Source organism: Antechinus flavipes, chromosome 2 (genome assembly GCF_016432865.1).
Source record: "Antechinus flavipes isolate AdamAnt ecotype Samford, QLD, Australia chromosome 2, AdamAnt_v2, whole genome shotgun sequence".
Taxonomy (NCBI): Eukaryota; Metazoa; Chordata; class Mammalia; order Dasyuromorphia; family Dasyuridae; genus Antechinus; species Antechinus flavipes.
Window position 1 is genome coordinate 368,563,944 of NC_067399.1, and position 16,355 is coordinate 368,580,298.

The 16,355-nt window shown below is 36.4% G+C and overlaps 1 pseudogene; it reads right to left on the minus strand.

Annotated features, from left to right (window-relative positions):
- Positions 1-1,334: 1,334 nt before the first annotated feature.
- On the minus strand, positions 1,335-16,148 carry LOC127546711 (60S ribosomal protein L36-like; annotated as a pseudogene).
- Between the last annotated feature and the right edge of the window lie 207 nt (positions 16,149-16,355).

Below are 16,355 nucleotides of genomic sequence, written 5' to 3' on the forward strand. Positions count from 1 at the left end.
CCCATTGAGTTCTTTTGTTCTGTGGAATTTTTTTCCATTTCGCCAATTTTGTTTTCCAGTTCACCAATCCTATTTTTCAAGGATTTTACTTCTTTATCCACTCTCTCTTTAACTGACTTCTCCAGGCTCTTTTCCCAAGCCTCCCTCTCCTTTTCCCAAGCTTCCCTCTCCTTTTCCCATTTTTCTTCTAGCTCCCTTGTGAGAGCCTTTTTAATCACTTCTATGAGGTTCATCTGTGCTGAGGAACAGATGATCTCCTCCTTTGGGGATTCACCTGGGGACTGTCTGTTTTTAGTCTCCTCAGGGTTTAGAGTCTGCTCTCTATCTGTATAGAAGCTGTCAAGGGTTAAAGTCCGATTCAGTTTCTTGCTCATTCTGTCTAATAATCAGAGACAAACTACCAAAGAAAAACAGAAAAAACTGGAGTCTTTCTTTGGGGGAGGGGCTGGGTATGTTACCGAGCTTCCTCTACAGACTGCAGGGGGCAGCAGTGAGGCACCAGCCCGACTCTGCTGCGCCTGCGCTCTGAGATCCCAGAGCGTGCTGAGTCACTGTGGGGGGGAAAAGGGGGGGCGGCCAGGTCCCGAGAGACTCCAGCTGTTTGGGGTTGTATTCTTCACCCCCGGTGTTTTTAGCTTCTCTGCTGGGCTGCTGACTTGCTGCCGGAGCAAAGTATCCAAACCTGTAGCGAAGCTCTCCCCACAGAGACGGCTGCGATCACTCCCCACCCCCTCTCCAGTCTGCTCCCGCGCTCTCACTGCTGCTGCCCGCCGCCTGCGCCCGATCTAAAACCGCCCCAGCCCTCCAGTAAAGACAGACCTTTCTTGGCGAATCTCAAGGATGGCTTCTCTTGGTAACTATTTGTGGGTTTTTTTTCAGTCAAGCATTAATTCAGAGGCTTGTAATGAAGTGGATAGTGAGAGAAAGCGCAGAGCTACACAGCTATGTGCCTCCTCTCTGCCATCTTAACCGGAAGTCCCCCCCACTTAATAAATTCTTGTTGATTGTTTACTTATCTCCATTTCACAGATGAGGAAGCTAAACTTCAGAGATTACATGACTTTATAAGTCAGTGTGATGAGAGAGAAGATACTTGGTAAACTGTGCATTACTATATAAATGTTAATCATTATGATTATTATCAATGTCATTTTCATCCTGCTATAAATATTTTAAGGATTTATAATTTGGTTTCAGTCCTACGTTCACTAAGATAGATATCTGTTCTTTCATGTCCTGATAAATTTTTTTTTCCTTTTCTTCTTCTTCTTCTTCTTCTTTTTTTAATTGTCAAATCTTTATTGGATAAGTAGGGAAAGTAAGCAGGGTCCAGTTTAGTCCTTCTTGGCAGTAGCCTTCCTCATGGCATCTAGAATTTTGCTGACCTCCTCTTTCTTCCTCTTGGTCCAGATATGAGTTTCCACCCTTTATTTTGATGATAAGAGCTTACTTATCATTGAAAATCTTTAACAGTTCCATAATTCTCCTGCCACAGGGGCCAAACCCACACACTTCTTGTATCATCTTTCTCAAAAACGATGTATTTGGTTAAGCACCCATTGTGGTGACAGTGTTATGGTTTTGAAATGTTTTTGGTAACTTTGTAACCCTTGTTGAGGCCTATGGCCATGGGACACTATTGTAGCCCCAACAGCAGCCACAGTAGAAGAAATAAAAAATGTTCTGTTTCTTTTTTCTTAACAAATTTTGCTTTAGATAGAGCACCAGCCCTGAAGTCAGAAGGACCTGAGTTCAAATCTGACGTCAGACACTTAACACTTCCTAGCTGTGAGACCCTAGACAAGTCACTTAACTCCAATTGCCTCAGCAAAAAAAAAAAAAAAAAAAATCAAAACAAAACAACAAAAAAACCCAAATTTTGCTTTATCAAGACAAACCGCGATAAATGGAGCTATAGCTTGGATGGAGAAACTATAATTCTATCCCAGGGAAATATAATGAAAGGGTACTGTGTTTAGAAGATGCTGACAATACTTTCAATCAAATGACATAATATTTGTAAAGTTCTTTATAAACTTTAAAGCATCATATTGTTATTATTATTTATTCTTCAGCAAAAGAAAACAAGAATTTAGCATCTGGTTAGCAATAACAGTTAGTTAAAATAAAAAATTTCACTATGTCTTGAGTGAATTTATCTTTGGAGGCCAGTCTTTTTTCTATCTTTGGTTAGTCAAACTGGGTTGTAATATAGGGGTAGACGTATGCTGGATGAGATACTGCCTCTCTCCCTTAGGACCTCTTTATCAAAATGATTATAGTGACACCTTTTGTGGTTGTAAAACTCTGGAAAGTACCAAGTGATTAGGAATTATTAATTTACATGTTGCAGATGAGTGGCCAATATGTAAAGATTAAAAAATTATATTAAAGAGAGCACGGCATTATAGATAGAATACTGGACTTGAAATTCTGTCATCGGAGACAGCTAGGTAGTGCAGTGAGGTCCATGGAGTCAGATGGATTGGAGCTCATATATGATCTCAGACACCAATTTTGTGTCCCTGGGTAAATGACTTAACCCTATTTGCCTCAGTTGCTCATCTGTAAAATGAACTAGAGAAGAAAATGGGAAACAGCTCCAGTATCTTTGCCAAGAAAACCCTAAATGTAATCATGAAGAATTGGACATGACTGAAATGACAATAACAACAACCTCAGAGAAATCTCGAGGGAATATCTATTAAATCATAGATGAGTTTTGATCTGAATTGGTGGAGGAAGTTTTCAGGAGTTTGCTAGACTGTCAAAATTACAGATCCTTCATAATTTTATATAGTCACATATTATTTTATTGTTCATGGAAGAACTAGGTGTGGCATAGTCTCATCTTTTCTCTCTTGATTTTGCTCTTATTTTGTGCTTAATCAAAATCATGATTAAAAAGCGGAAAATGCTTTATTCTAACTTTCCACTTTAAATTGGTATGTGTCTGTGTTTCTTGTGTGGAATATGTTGTTAAATTCTGTTTTTGAAACAATTTCACTACCCTTCTTTTTTATAAGTTCATTCTATTTACTGTTAAAGTTAAAATTTAAAAATCTGTTCGCTTTATCATACATTATTATATTATTTGATTTTTACCAGCACAAGCTATAATTCAGCTTATTTTTATTACTATCTGTTCAGTACTAGATTCTGAATACATATATACACACATAAATACATAATCACCAAAATGCAGGTTTTAGAAATCTACTTTTGTTGACAGAAGCAATTCTAAAGTTCCTCATCTTTCAGTTCCCTAAAGAAGCATTATTTAGGAATTATTCCATTTACTCCATTCTCTCACCTTAAATTGTTCTCTACATCTGTCTAACTGAAATTTAAAATATAAGTTTCTTCTCTTTTCCTTTAATCTAACAATGCCATCAACTTCTTTCTGTTTTTCCAAATAGTAGTTTTCCCTTCAATACCAAACCACTGATTCTTCAGTATTACTGTTACAAGGTGGGTATTTAAAAATTCTAAAGCTTAAACATTTTGAGTTAGTACCTCATGTATTTTGTTGTTCAGTCCTTTCATGCCCAACTCTTTGTGGCCCCATTTGAGGTTTTCTTGGCAATTATGCTGAAGTAGTTTGCCATTTTATTTTCTCCAGCACATTTTCCAGATGAGGAACTGAGACAAATAGGGTTAAGTGACTTTCTTAGTAAATGTCTGAGGCCAGATTTCAGGGCTTCCTGACTCTAGACTAGATCTCTATTCACAGCACCATCTAGCTGCTATATAAATTTTCTTAGTAAAGTTGACCGCCTGAGTCAAAGTGTGTGTGTGTGTGTGTGTGTGTGTGTGTGTGTGTGTGTGTGTGTGTGTATGTACGGATATATACACACACATTCAAAAATATATATGTACATTATATGTATATATGTTTCTCTAGAAATTCATTCAGTTTTGAATTTTTACTTTTCTTTATCTTTCTGTTAAACTTAAACAAAATTGAGAGTGGGATATTGAAGCCTTCTGTCACCATTGTGTTACCGGCTGTTATCTTGAAGTTCAGATGTTTCCTTTGTGAATTTGGATGCTAAGGCATTTGGAGGATATTGATTTATTACAATATTATTTTGTCACCTATAGTTCCTTTCAGTATAATGTAATTTTCTTGTTGATCCCTATTTATTTTTTGAATACTTGATTTTTTTTTTTTTTGGTTAAGATTGTATGGTCACAGATCCTGCTTTTAAAAATTCATTTACTTCATATTAAAATCCCCCCTCCCATTCTATCAGTTTTATTTGTGTGTATGTGTGTGTGTGTGTGTGTGTGTGTGTGTGTGTTTTTTTTTTCCTTGCTGAGGCAATTGGAATTAAGTGACTTGCCCAGGGTCACAGCTAGGAAGTGTTAAGTGTCTGAGGTCACATTTGAACTCAGGTCCTTCTGACTTCAGGGCTGGTGCTGTGAATTTACATTTTTATGCCTGATTTTACCAAGCCTGAGAAATCCTTAAAACAATCCCACATTCCTGTTTTGAACCTAGATTATCTGCTGGCTTCAGTAGCTCTGCTGCTTTTAAAATTCCCCTTCTAGAGTATAATTCGAGCCAACTTCTGCTAAAAAAGAGGAAGAAAACCTTGGAAATATTCTATTCTATTGTTGCAAAGGTAATATGATATAAAGAAGTGACTGGTTAGTAGAGTATATCATAATAGTATTTAATAACAATATGAATAATTACATCAATTAATAATTATGTATAATTTGTCATTATAATAGCATGTGTTTGTATATAACCCTTTGCAGATGACACAACACATTCCCATTCATCATCACTTTTAATCCTTGCAATAGCTTTATAAGGGAGGAAGGGCAGAGATTTATAGAGGCTTAGGATTTAGAACTCAAAGATCATCTAGGTAAGCCCCTCATTTAATAGGTAAAGAAAGTGGTAATGTAACTTCCCCAAGATCATGCAGATGGTAAGTATTCCAGCAAAGCTTTTGTCCAAATCTGATGCTCTTTTCCTACTACACTACTTTAAATGATTATCCCCACATAGTGGTGGGGAAAAAAAACAGAATTTCATATTTCTAAACATAGAATCATAGACATAAAGTTGGAAGGGAATTTAGGAGTCACTTAGAATAACCCTTTTATTTCACAGGTGAGGAAAACTGAGGCCCAGAGATGAAGAGGGAATTGCCCAAGGCCTAATACCATTATCCCTCCTTTTATCCCTCCATTTCTTCCTCCACCATATTCCTACTCCCTAAGCATTTTTATCCTAACTCTCCTTTGGTCAAATGGCTCCATAGACCACAATTTTACTGGGGAGCTAGGCAGTCTAAACTGCCAATTACTGCCTGAATCATAGAACTTATTGAACATATCTGAACAATTTGCTCTCCCTTGGATATAGACAAAGCTTCCCTAGCAACTGATTCCCTAGCAGGTTCATACTACTTTTCCTATCTTCATGTGGGAATGACTTCATTTTCAAAGTTCAAAATGGCAAATAGTCAACACTAGCAAAAAAGGGGAAGTGAAAATTGCCTAGAGTTTGTTCCTATCACAGAATGAATTTCTTACAACTTTGTGATCAAATTAAGGAATACCCAGATTCTAAAATGATTGTTGGGTTTAAACAGTATAGTACCAATCTCCTTTTCTCCTAGCAGTTTTAACTGAGCTTCAAGCTCCCAAATATTTCATCTCTCTGAAACAAAGAATTCTCTTTTCACCAACACTTTAGCATTTTTGGTGATTAATAGTTTATAGAAATTAATGGCTTAAGAAAGAAAACAAATATTTAGAACAAAGACAAATGGCTCTCAAGCCCAGAGAGTTGCAGCTAGCTTAAAGGGAATAAATGATCCACTACACAGTTGATAGAAAGGGAAAAAGAAAGAAAGAAAGAAAGAAAGAGAAAGAAAAAGAAAGAAAGAAAGAAAGAAAAGTTGTAATAAGCTTATATTTTTGAAAAACAGAAAGAATATATAAGAAGACTAAAAAGGTAGAAAAGGGTTAGGTTGTGAAAAACCTAAATTTCAACAGAAGTGTATGTTTTATTTTGGAAGTTATTTGGAGTCATAAGAGTTTATTGAGTAGGAATAGAGGATGAGGAGAAGGAAGGGAGGACTGAAGAGAAAGAAGGAGGCTTTGTTTGGTATTGAGAGGGGTTTTCCACTGATGAATATTCCTCTGGATGAAGAGAAATGATCTGTGAAGGGAAAGAGGAACCTAGTGCTAGGTGTTATAGAGGGTATTTCCTTATTGGAAAAGTACATTTTTTTGGATGCCTGCTCATTTTCCTAACCTATTGCTCAACTTTTAACTCTATTTTAAAGTAGGGCTCTATTTCCAGTGTGGAGGGTGCACTGTCCCAAACTTCAGGAGTTGTGGAGCTGTTTTAAGAGATCCTTTTAGGAAACTGGCCACAAAAGAAATTTCTTTTCTATTCTGGAATTGTTAGTAATGTCCCCACCCCACTGTAACTGTAAGATCTGGTGTGATGGAGAGGGAGGGGTAGGGGTGGGGGAGAGGCTGATGAAGTAGCCTGCACTGGGATGCATTAGGGGCTCCCACCCTGTTGCAGAGACCTTTTCCACTGATCTGAGTTCTCCTGATGTTCCTGGGCCAAGAGGTCCAGAAGTCTCTAGCACTGCTCCTGATTCAGAGGTCTTGCCTCATTGATGCCAGAGTGGGGAAGGCTGGGAGGAGGCTGGAGCTGGGGCTGAGGCTATACTGGCACAGCCTGTGTAGGGAATCGGTGGTAGGCTCCCACAGACCTTTTCTGCTGACCTTCCAGTTGGCTGTGGTGTGTCTGAGCTGAGAGATCTGGAAGCTACCAGTAATGATGCAGAGGTCTGGCTGGGACTGGATCCAGAGCTGGGGCTGGACTGGGGCTGCACTGGCTCAGCCTACACCAGAAATCTGGACTCCCACCCTGATGTCATAGACCTTCTCTGCTAAGTTTCTAAGTTTCTAACTTGTCTGCTGGAAAATGTTCTACTCCATGTTTTGGGGTGTTCTGATGCTCTAAAATTTGTTCAGAGTCATAATTCATAGGAATTTGGAGTGGTATGGGAGAGGTTGGGCAAGTTCCTGCCTTTCCTCCACCATCTTGGCTCTGTTCCCTTTCACATTTGGATTTTTTGTAATCTTAGTCCATCTGATGGAAGTGAGGTGGTACTTCAGAATGGTTTTAATTTGCATTTCAGTAATTTTTAGTGAAAGCATTTTAAAAATGTGGTTATTGATTACTTTGATTTCTTACATTGAATGCTGCCTATTTGAATCCTTTGACTATCAATTGGGGAATAGCTCTTATTCTAATAGATTTAACTGAACTCCCTATATATTTTAAAAATAAGAGGAAGATTCTTTCCTCTAGTTTCCTGCTCTTATTATATTTTTTGATGCATTGATTTTGCTTGTGTAATTTATGTAATCAAAATTTTCAATGTCACCTCCTGTGATCCTCTTTACCTCTTATTTGTCATGAACTCTTCCTCTGTCCATAAATTTTTTCCTTATTCTGTCAATTTGCTTATGATATTTATACCATGTACTCATTTTGAGCTAATTTTGATATATACCCAGAGATGTTGGCTTATACCTAATTTCTGTTAGATTGCTTTCTAACTTTCCTAGTTTTTGTTAAATAGTAGGCTCTTGCTCCAATGAGCAAAATCTTTGATTTTATCAAACAGTAGACTACTGTGCTCATTTGTTTCTGTATATTTTAAGTCTAATCTGTTCTACTGATCAACTACTCATTTCTTACCTTGTACCTAATTGTTTGAGATCTGTTGATGCTAGGTCTTCTTCCTTCGCATTTAAAATGAATTCTCTTGATAGCTTTCATCTTTTATTTCTCCAGATGAATTTTGTTATTAAAAAAACTCTATAAAGCAATTCTTTAGCTGTTTGATTGATCTGACACTGAATAAATACATGAACATAGCTAATATTTTAATTTAGGTCAGCATACCCATGAGCAATTAATGTTTCTATAATTATTTAGATTTGTGTTTATTTGTATGAAATGTTTTGTAACTGTTTTCATACCATTTTTGTGTGTATTTAGCAGGTAGAGTTTCAAGCATTTTACGTGATCTGTAGTTATTTTAAATGAATTTTCTTTCTCTCTTCCTGCTGGGCTTTATTGGGAATTTGTAGAAATGTTGATGATTTATATAGGTTTAATTTACATTCTGCAACTTTGTGGAAGTTATTGTTTCAATTAGTTTTTTAGTTCTCTCTCAAGATCTTTAAGTAAACCATTTTATCTGGAAAAAGTGATTGTTTACTTTCCTCATTGCCTATCTTATTTTTTCAATTACTTTTTCTTCTCTTATTGGTATAGATATCATTTGTAGTACAGTATTGAATAGTAATTGGGATAATGGATATCTTTGCTCTACTCTTGATCTTATTGGAAAGATTTCTAGCTTATCTTCATTCCAGATAATACTTTCTTTTGGTTAGATATTACTCTTAGATAGAAACTAATTCTTTCTTTCTTTCTTTCTTTTTTTTTTTAAATAACTTTTTATTGACAGAACCCATGCCAGGGTAATTTTTTACAACATTATCTCTTGCACTCACTTCTGTTCCAATTTTTCCCCTCCCTCCCTTCACCACCTCCCCCCCCCCCCACTCCCCCCCCCCCCCCCCGATGGCAAGCAATCCTATACATGAAACTAATACTTTCAAGGAAAGCTTCATTTATTTCAGTGTTCCCTGATTTTTTTTTTTTAAACAGGAATGTGTTGTATTTTGTTAAAGCTGTCGCTGCACCTGTAAAATAGATCTACAATAGAAATAAACATACGATTTTTGTTGTTTTTATTATTGCTATTGATCAATTATATTTATGGTTTTCCTATTATTGAAGCAACCTTGCATTCCTATTACAAATTCAGTCTGTTCATTGTATAATCTTTATTATATATGGAATATACTTATTTTATTCATTAAGGACATTGATCTATAGATTTCTTTCTCTGTTTTACTCTGTATGATTTAAGGAGAGTAAAGAATATATTTGTGTCATAGAAATTATGTAGTAGAATTTCTTCTTTTCCTGTTTTTTCTCACCAAACAACTTATATAATATTAGAATTAATTGTGTTGTGATAGAATCCATTTGTAACTCCATCTGGTCCTTGACTTTTTTCTCCCTTAGGAAGCACATTTATGGTTTATTCAATTTCTTTCTCTAAGATAAGGTTAATTAGATATTTTATTTATTATTCTGCTAATCTGGGCAATTTATATTTTTGTAAGTATTCATTCATTTCTTTTAGATCTTCACTTTTATTGACATGTAAGTTGGACATAATAGCTTCTAATAATGATTTTTATTTCCTTTTAATTGGCTGTGAATTTACTTTTTCATACTAGTAATTTGGTTTTCTTTTTTCTTTATTAAAATCAAATTTTCCAATGGTTTATGTTTTTTGCTTTTTTTCCCCTAGTTTTTCCCTCAAATTCCAATTTTATTTTTTAATTCAACTTTTTTTCTTTTTAAAAAAATCTACTTATTGTTATTATTATTTTTTTTTTTTTTGCTGAGGCAATTCGGGTTAAGTAACTTGCCCAGAGTTACACAGCCATGATGTATTAAGTGTCTGAGACCAGATTTGAACTCAGGTCCTCCTGACTTCAGGAATGGTGCTCTATCCACTGTGCCACATAGCTGCCCTCTTTCACTTTTCTTAATTAATTTCTGCTCTGTTAGGATTTGTATTCTGGTATTAATTAGGAATTTTTAATTTGTTGGTTTTCTAGGTTTTCTTTTTTAGTTGCATGTCTAATTTTTGATTGGCTCATTTCCTCCTTTATCAATGTCAGCATTTAAAGGTATGTATTTCCCCCAAATAGTGCCTTAATAGTCTCAACCTATGCTTAACACTTGATGAGAGTTTTCATTAGTATTTTCCAGAGGCACCATGTTCAAATTAAGTGTTGGCCTTCCACAGATGTAAAAGCTAGCAAGAACATAGAATCATAGAATTATAAACAGAACAAAAAACTCAGAACATCAGAGCTGAGAGATCTTAAAATATAGATTATATTTGGAATGGACCTTGGGGATCATTTACTATAATTCTCTGATTTTAGAAACAAGAGGCACTGAGGTACTGCAAGGGAAAGATTTATGTTGCCTTGATTCATTAAGAACAGAATAGTTTTCAAATCCCAAAGCATTTATTAAGAACATTGAAAACAATATTAATGTAATTCCAGGTTTCACTGAAAAGTCATAGATTTTCTCACAAAGTATTGAAATACTATAGAAATGCAACAAGACACAATAAGTTTACAGGATTATAGGCTCATATGTTTAGATCTGGAAAGGGTGGCTATGGGCTGAGTAGCCAATGTTTCTCAGAGAATGCTCAGATAGAATTCCTTTGTGGGCTTGCCAGACTTCAGACTGCCTGATTATGGAGGTACCCACTTTGGATTGATTGTATCTGAAGATCAGGCATTGCACCAACTGGTTAGGCTGATTAGGTGGTGGCCCAAGCAATTAGCTTCCGTGAATTGTTGAGAAACTAAGTTCTTCTCATTTTCCTCTTTCATACTACTTTCCATGTACTCCCTATATCTTGTATGTACCTAGTTATTTTTATATTTATTTCTCTCATTAGAATGTGATCTTGAGGACAGGGACTGTGTTTTTTGATCTTTCTAGTAAGCTTTTAATAAATGCTTGTTAAGATTAAATGATGTAGGCGGGGCAGAGTCAAGATGGCGGAGAGGACATACATTCTTTCTGAGCTTCTTTTACCCTCAACTATTTTTACGAAATTCAGCCTCGGAATTAGTGCTTGACTGTCAAAATCCATGAATATTGTGAGTACAACACATTACCAACAGAAGATAATCTCAAAATTCACCAGAAAAGGTCTGTTTTTGTTCACATGCAGAGATGGAACGGGACTAGGCCAGGCACAGACTCAGGCAGATAGGCAGTGAAAACACGGAAAATAGCACACACTCTGCAGACTGGAGGGAGGTGGAGGGTGGTCTCTACTAGCAGAAAATCTGTGGGGAGAACTCTACCACAGTGTTGGCTACTCTGCTCTGGCAGCAAGCCAGTAGATCAGGAGAGAAACTATAAATACAGGGAGTAAAGACTATAATCCCACTGCTGCTTCACTGCCACTTTCTGTTGTTTATAGAGGTAGCCTGGAAATACCCCACTACCCCATAAGCAGACAGCAGTGGTTTTTTTTTTTTTTTGTTTGTTTGTTTGTTTGTTTTTTGTTAGTCTGAGGAGACTAAAAATAGTAAATAATCTCAACCTAAGGAATGAATGCGTGAAACAGCAAATCATAGACACAATAATTTTGCTCAAGAGAATGACAACAATGATACAATATACCAAAATGTGTGGGATGCAACCAAAGCAGTAATAAGGGGAAATTTCATATCTCTAGATGCTTACTTGCAAAAAATAGAGAAAGAGAAAACCAATGAATTAGGCTTGCAACTGAAAAAGCTAGAGAAAGAGCAAATTAAAACCCCCCAATTAAACACTAACCTTGAAATTCTAAAAGTAAAAGGAGATATTAATAAAATTGAAAGTAAAAAAGATGAAATGACTGCATTCTGTGAAGCTCTGGCAATATTCAACAGGTCATTTCAAATGCACTTTGCCTATTTGCTGAGCCAGTTCATAACAAACTTATGGAAAATACTGACCTCTCAGCTGAGTGAATGCTCAATTCTAAGCTCTAGATAATCAAGAGAGAAAATTCTTAAGTGGATTCCTCAGCTGGTCAAATATTTAAATGCTACACATACATTAACAGTAGAATGTATGTGGTAAGTTATTATATGTCCTTTGTACTTGAAAAGAACCAATGACATCACAATTCTGACTATGACTGATCAGTCCAATAAAATCCCAGAAGGCTCTACCACAGGTTATACACAAATAGTATGTTAGAACATTTGGAATAGAGATATCTGTAGAGGTATCTCATGTTTCTTTTGTGCTGTTGCAATTCTGCTTTGCTTATGAGAAAAGTTTTTATTTTGTTATTATATTAATAATCAATTATTGATTAGGATGCAGTCTTTTTCTTTATTCATTTAGGGCACAGCCCCTGTAGAAGGTCAATCAAGTCAGCCTCAGAAGGCCATGACTAATTGATGAGGTTATCTCTAATTATCAAGGAATATGTTCCTCAATCTTGGGCTGGACCCTGATTAACCAGGATAGAGGAAAGTATAAACAGAATCCAGTCTGAGAGAGTTCTTTCCCTTAGGAGAACAGGTCCTTGAAATTCCCCATTAAACTTTAGAGGTACCCAGCTAATAAAGGTGAATACCACCTTCAGAATGGTCTGGGTGGAGGTGGATTCACTTGTTCAGATTGCTGGAGGAGGCTGAGTGTCATGATCAAACCAAGTTCTCAGCAGGAGAAACTAAAGATTCTTAGCCCTCTTCCTCATTAAATATCCAATCATCAGGGGTTGATTTTTACCTGTCAGGGGTATCCCCTTTTCCAAGAGTATATTAAAGCTTTTAAGTCTCTTTGTGGTTTCATCTTTGATTACTAAGAGAAACCACTGACCATTAATTTATTGGTTATTAGCTAGACTAACCAATAAGTTAATTGTTAATTACCCAGACATTCATTTGTCACATTAGAGAGCACAGCTGATGAAAGCATGCCATACTGTGTGGTCCCATGCCATAGTTTTTCAGAGACACCTTGAGAATATCCTTGTATTGTTTCCTTCTGACCCCCATGTAAGTACTCAATTTGTGTGAGTTCTTCATGATTTTTGAAGAAGCCCTCAGAGATAGATTTCATTCATTCAACTTCATCTTTGACACCTTGAGAGCCACAAAGTCTTACGCAGAGACAATCTGCTGTAATGGAGCAGCACACATGTGAGTTTGGCCAAGTGAGCCTTCCATGACCAATCTTACCATCCTGAGCTTTCTCCCCATCTCTATGAGATCCCTTTTCCCTCATCTCTATGAGATTCCCTTCCATCCCCTGCTCCTTTAGGAATGCTTTCTCCCTCTGCTTTCTAACTTACTCTTAAGCAAAGCTTTTCTCCCAAATCCTGCCCTCAGTGGAAGGTTCACCCCAGGCTCTTTGTTCCTTGGAATCTCTGGGGCTGCTTCAGAAACCAGTGTGTGTGTGTGTGTGTGTGTGTGTGTGTGTGTGTGTGTGTGTAGATGAATTGTGGGATAGTAAGTATTTAGTGCCCCCTAAATCACATAGAAAAGCTAAAAAAAAAAAAAAGCCCAATAAAATGAAATAAGAAAAATTTCATGGTTGTTAAATGATTCACTTAGAGATTTAGCCTAGAGAGGAAAGACTCAGAGAGAATAAGACTGCTTGTTTCAACCAATTTTTCCAGGCTAATTACACATTACTTCCCCCTTAGTACTCTACAGTCCAGCCAAATTGATCTTGCTGGTTTTCACATTCCTTACACAAGCTGTCTGTCTTCCATGTCTAGAATCTCTCCTATTTTCCATGCCCTGTGAGAGGTTTTTTTTCCCTAATTCCTCAATTGTTAATGTTGCTTTGAAAATTATCGTGCATTTGTCTTTCATATTATGTACTTATCTTAGCACATATTACCCTTCTTCCCCCACCCCTGCCCCCTGCAATTCCTCACCTGGAAGTCAGGGATTGTTTTATTTTTACTTCATATTTGCAGCACCTAACACAGTGCTTGACACATAGTAGGTGTTTAATAAATACTTGTTTGATATAGTGCCTAGCTTCTTAAACCACATGTAAGTTCTTATAACTGGATGTGGGGATTGTGGAATTATGATTTATTGTCAATAAATGTTTGATTTGTGTGTTTATTTTATATACCTATATATCTGGGGTCATGTAAAAATTTTATTGGGGTTCGTGTCTTCTGTTCATGTCTTCTCCATTTCACTGGAGGAGGATGGTCACATTGGGTTCTAGAAGACCAAGCCAGCAGGACACCAGAAGTGCTGGATATAGATTTCACAACAAAGGAAATTCTTTTTTTTTATTTTAATTTTAATTTTTAAATAACTTTTTATTGACAGAACCCAGGCCAGGGTAATTTTTTACAACATTATCCCTTGCACTCACTTCTGTTCCGATTTTTCTCCTCCCTCCCTCCATCCCCTCCCCAGATATAAAGCAGTCCTTTACATGTTAAATAGGTTACAGTATATCCTAGATACAATATATGTGTGCAGAACCGAACAGTTCTCTTGTTGTACAGGAAGAATTGGATTCAGAAGGTATAAATAACCCAGGAAGAAAAACAAAAATGCAAACAGTTTATATTCATTTCCCAGTGTTCTTTCTTTGGGTGTAGCTGCTTCTGTCCATCCTTGAGCAATTGAAACTGAGTTAGAAGTAGATCTCTTTATCGAAGAGATCCACTTCCATCAGAATACATCCTCACACAGTATCGTTGTTGAGATATATAATGATCTCCTGGTTCTGCTCATTTCACTTAGCATCAGTTCATGTAAGTCTCGCCAGTCCTCTCTGTATTCATCCTGCTGGTCATTTTTTACAGAACAATAATATTCCATAACATTCATATACCACAATTTACTCAACCTTTCTCCAATTGATGGGCATCCATTCATTTTCCAGCTTTTAGCCACTCCAAACAGGGTTTGCCACAAACATTTTGGCACATACAGGTCCCTTTCCCTTCTTTAGTATCTCTTTGGGGTATAAGCCCAGTAGTAGCACTGCTGGATCAAAGGGTATGCACAGTTTGATAACTTTTTGAGCATAGTTCCAAATTGCTCTCCAGAATGGCTGGATGTGTTCACAATTCCACCAACAATGTATCAGTGTCCCTGTTTTCCCACATCCCCTCCAACATTCCGCATTATCTTTCCCTGTCATTCTAGCCAATCTGACAGGTGTGTAGTGGTATCTCAGGGTTGTCTTAATTTGCATTTCTCTGATTAATAATGATTTGGAGCATATTTTCATATGTCTATAAGTAGTTTTAATTTCTTCATCTGAGAATTGTCTGTTTATATCCTTACAACAAAGGAAATTCAACCAACAAAGGGGAATAGTTTTTTTTCTTTCCAGATCTCAACTTTCTCTATCATGCTTTTGCTATATCTCAGGTTGGTGTAAGAATGGGATTTTTGGGGGTATTTTTGTGGAAGCTGCAGGTGAAACTTGAAACATACAGAAAAAGTTTGACAACTTAGAATTGCATAAAATATGTGTATACTATATATAATAATATAGTATTATATAATACATAAAGTATTATAAACACCCCATAAAAGAAAAAGAAAAAAAAATCAGAGTTCTCTGGTACTAAGGGAGGGCTAAAATGTTTTATGTGGGTTTTCCAATTGCCCCTCCCTAATCCCTGTGATAAGATAACTATGTTAAAAAAAATCCAATTTCTTTGATTTAGACAATGATATACAAGGAATAATGGGGGGGGGCAATTTAGAGGATGTTTATAACAAGTTTTAAGACTGTCTAGGAAATGTTAATTTACCTGTTGGTATTATAACAAAGTTTGATCTTTACTGGAATAGTCAAAGGCACCTTTATGTCACAATAAGACATTAAACAAATAATAATAATATCTGAGCTTCATTAAAATATGAGAATATTTTTATATTATCTTCTTAATTCAGCTACCATTGTTATAGCCTGTAGAATTTTAAATATACAAGAATAGCAATTTAATTATTTGTCCTAGATAGATAGATTTTAACTTTAATAAAACTGAAGTCAGGAAGATGTGAGCTCAAATCCAACCTCAGATGTTTACTAGTTATGTGACTCTGGAAAAGAAACTTCACTTCTGTCTCAGTTTCTTCAGCTATAAAATGGGGATAGTAATAGCATCTATCTATCTTCCAGGGCTGTTGTGAGGATCAACTGAGAGAATTGTAAAGAGTTTAACAAAACTTAAAACTTCACAGTATTTATATGCTATTATTACTATTATGAAATCTGAGGATGAGAAAATGATAATTATAATAATGAACCACCTAGTCTAACTGCTTCCTTTTACAGAGAAGGAAATGAATCACAGAAAAAGAAGGGACTCGCCCAACATTGCATTGGTCAAGATTGCCATAGCTGCCATTCGAACCGAGGGCACTCTAAAATACCTCCACACTGGGGCTGCTAGGTGGTGCACATAGTACATAGTGCACTGACTGAAGTAAAGAGAACCTGGGTTCAATCCAGCCCTAGACTGTGTCATCCTAGGCACACCCCAATTACCTCCCATCCCTCATTCCCTTCAAAACTTTCCTCTCTTCTCCCTTTTGGACATTACCTTGATTAACACAGATTTCAATCCTTTCCACTTTAGCAGAGATTTTCCTGATTGAAAAATCAATTCTTTGGTGAC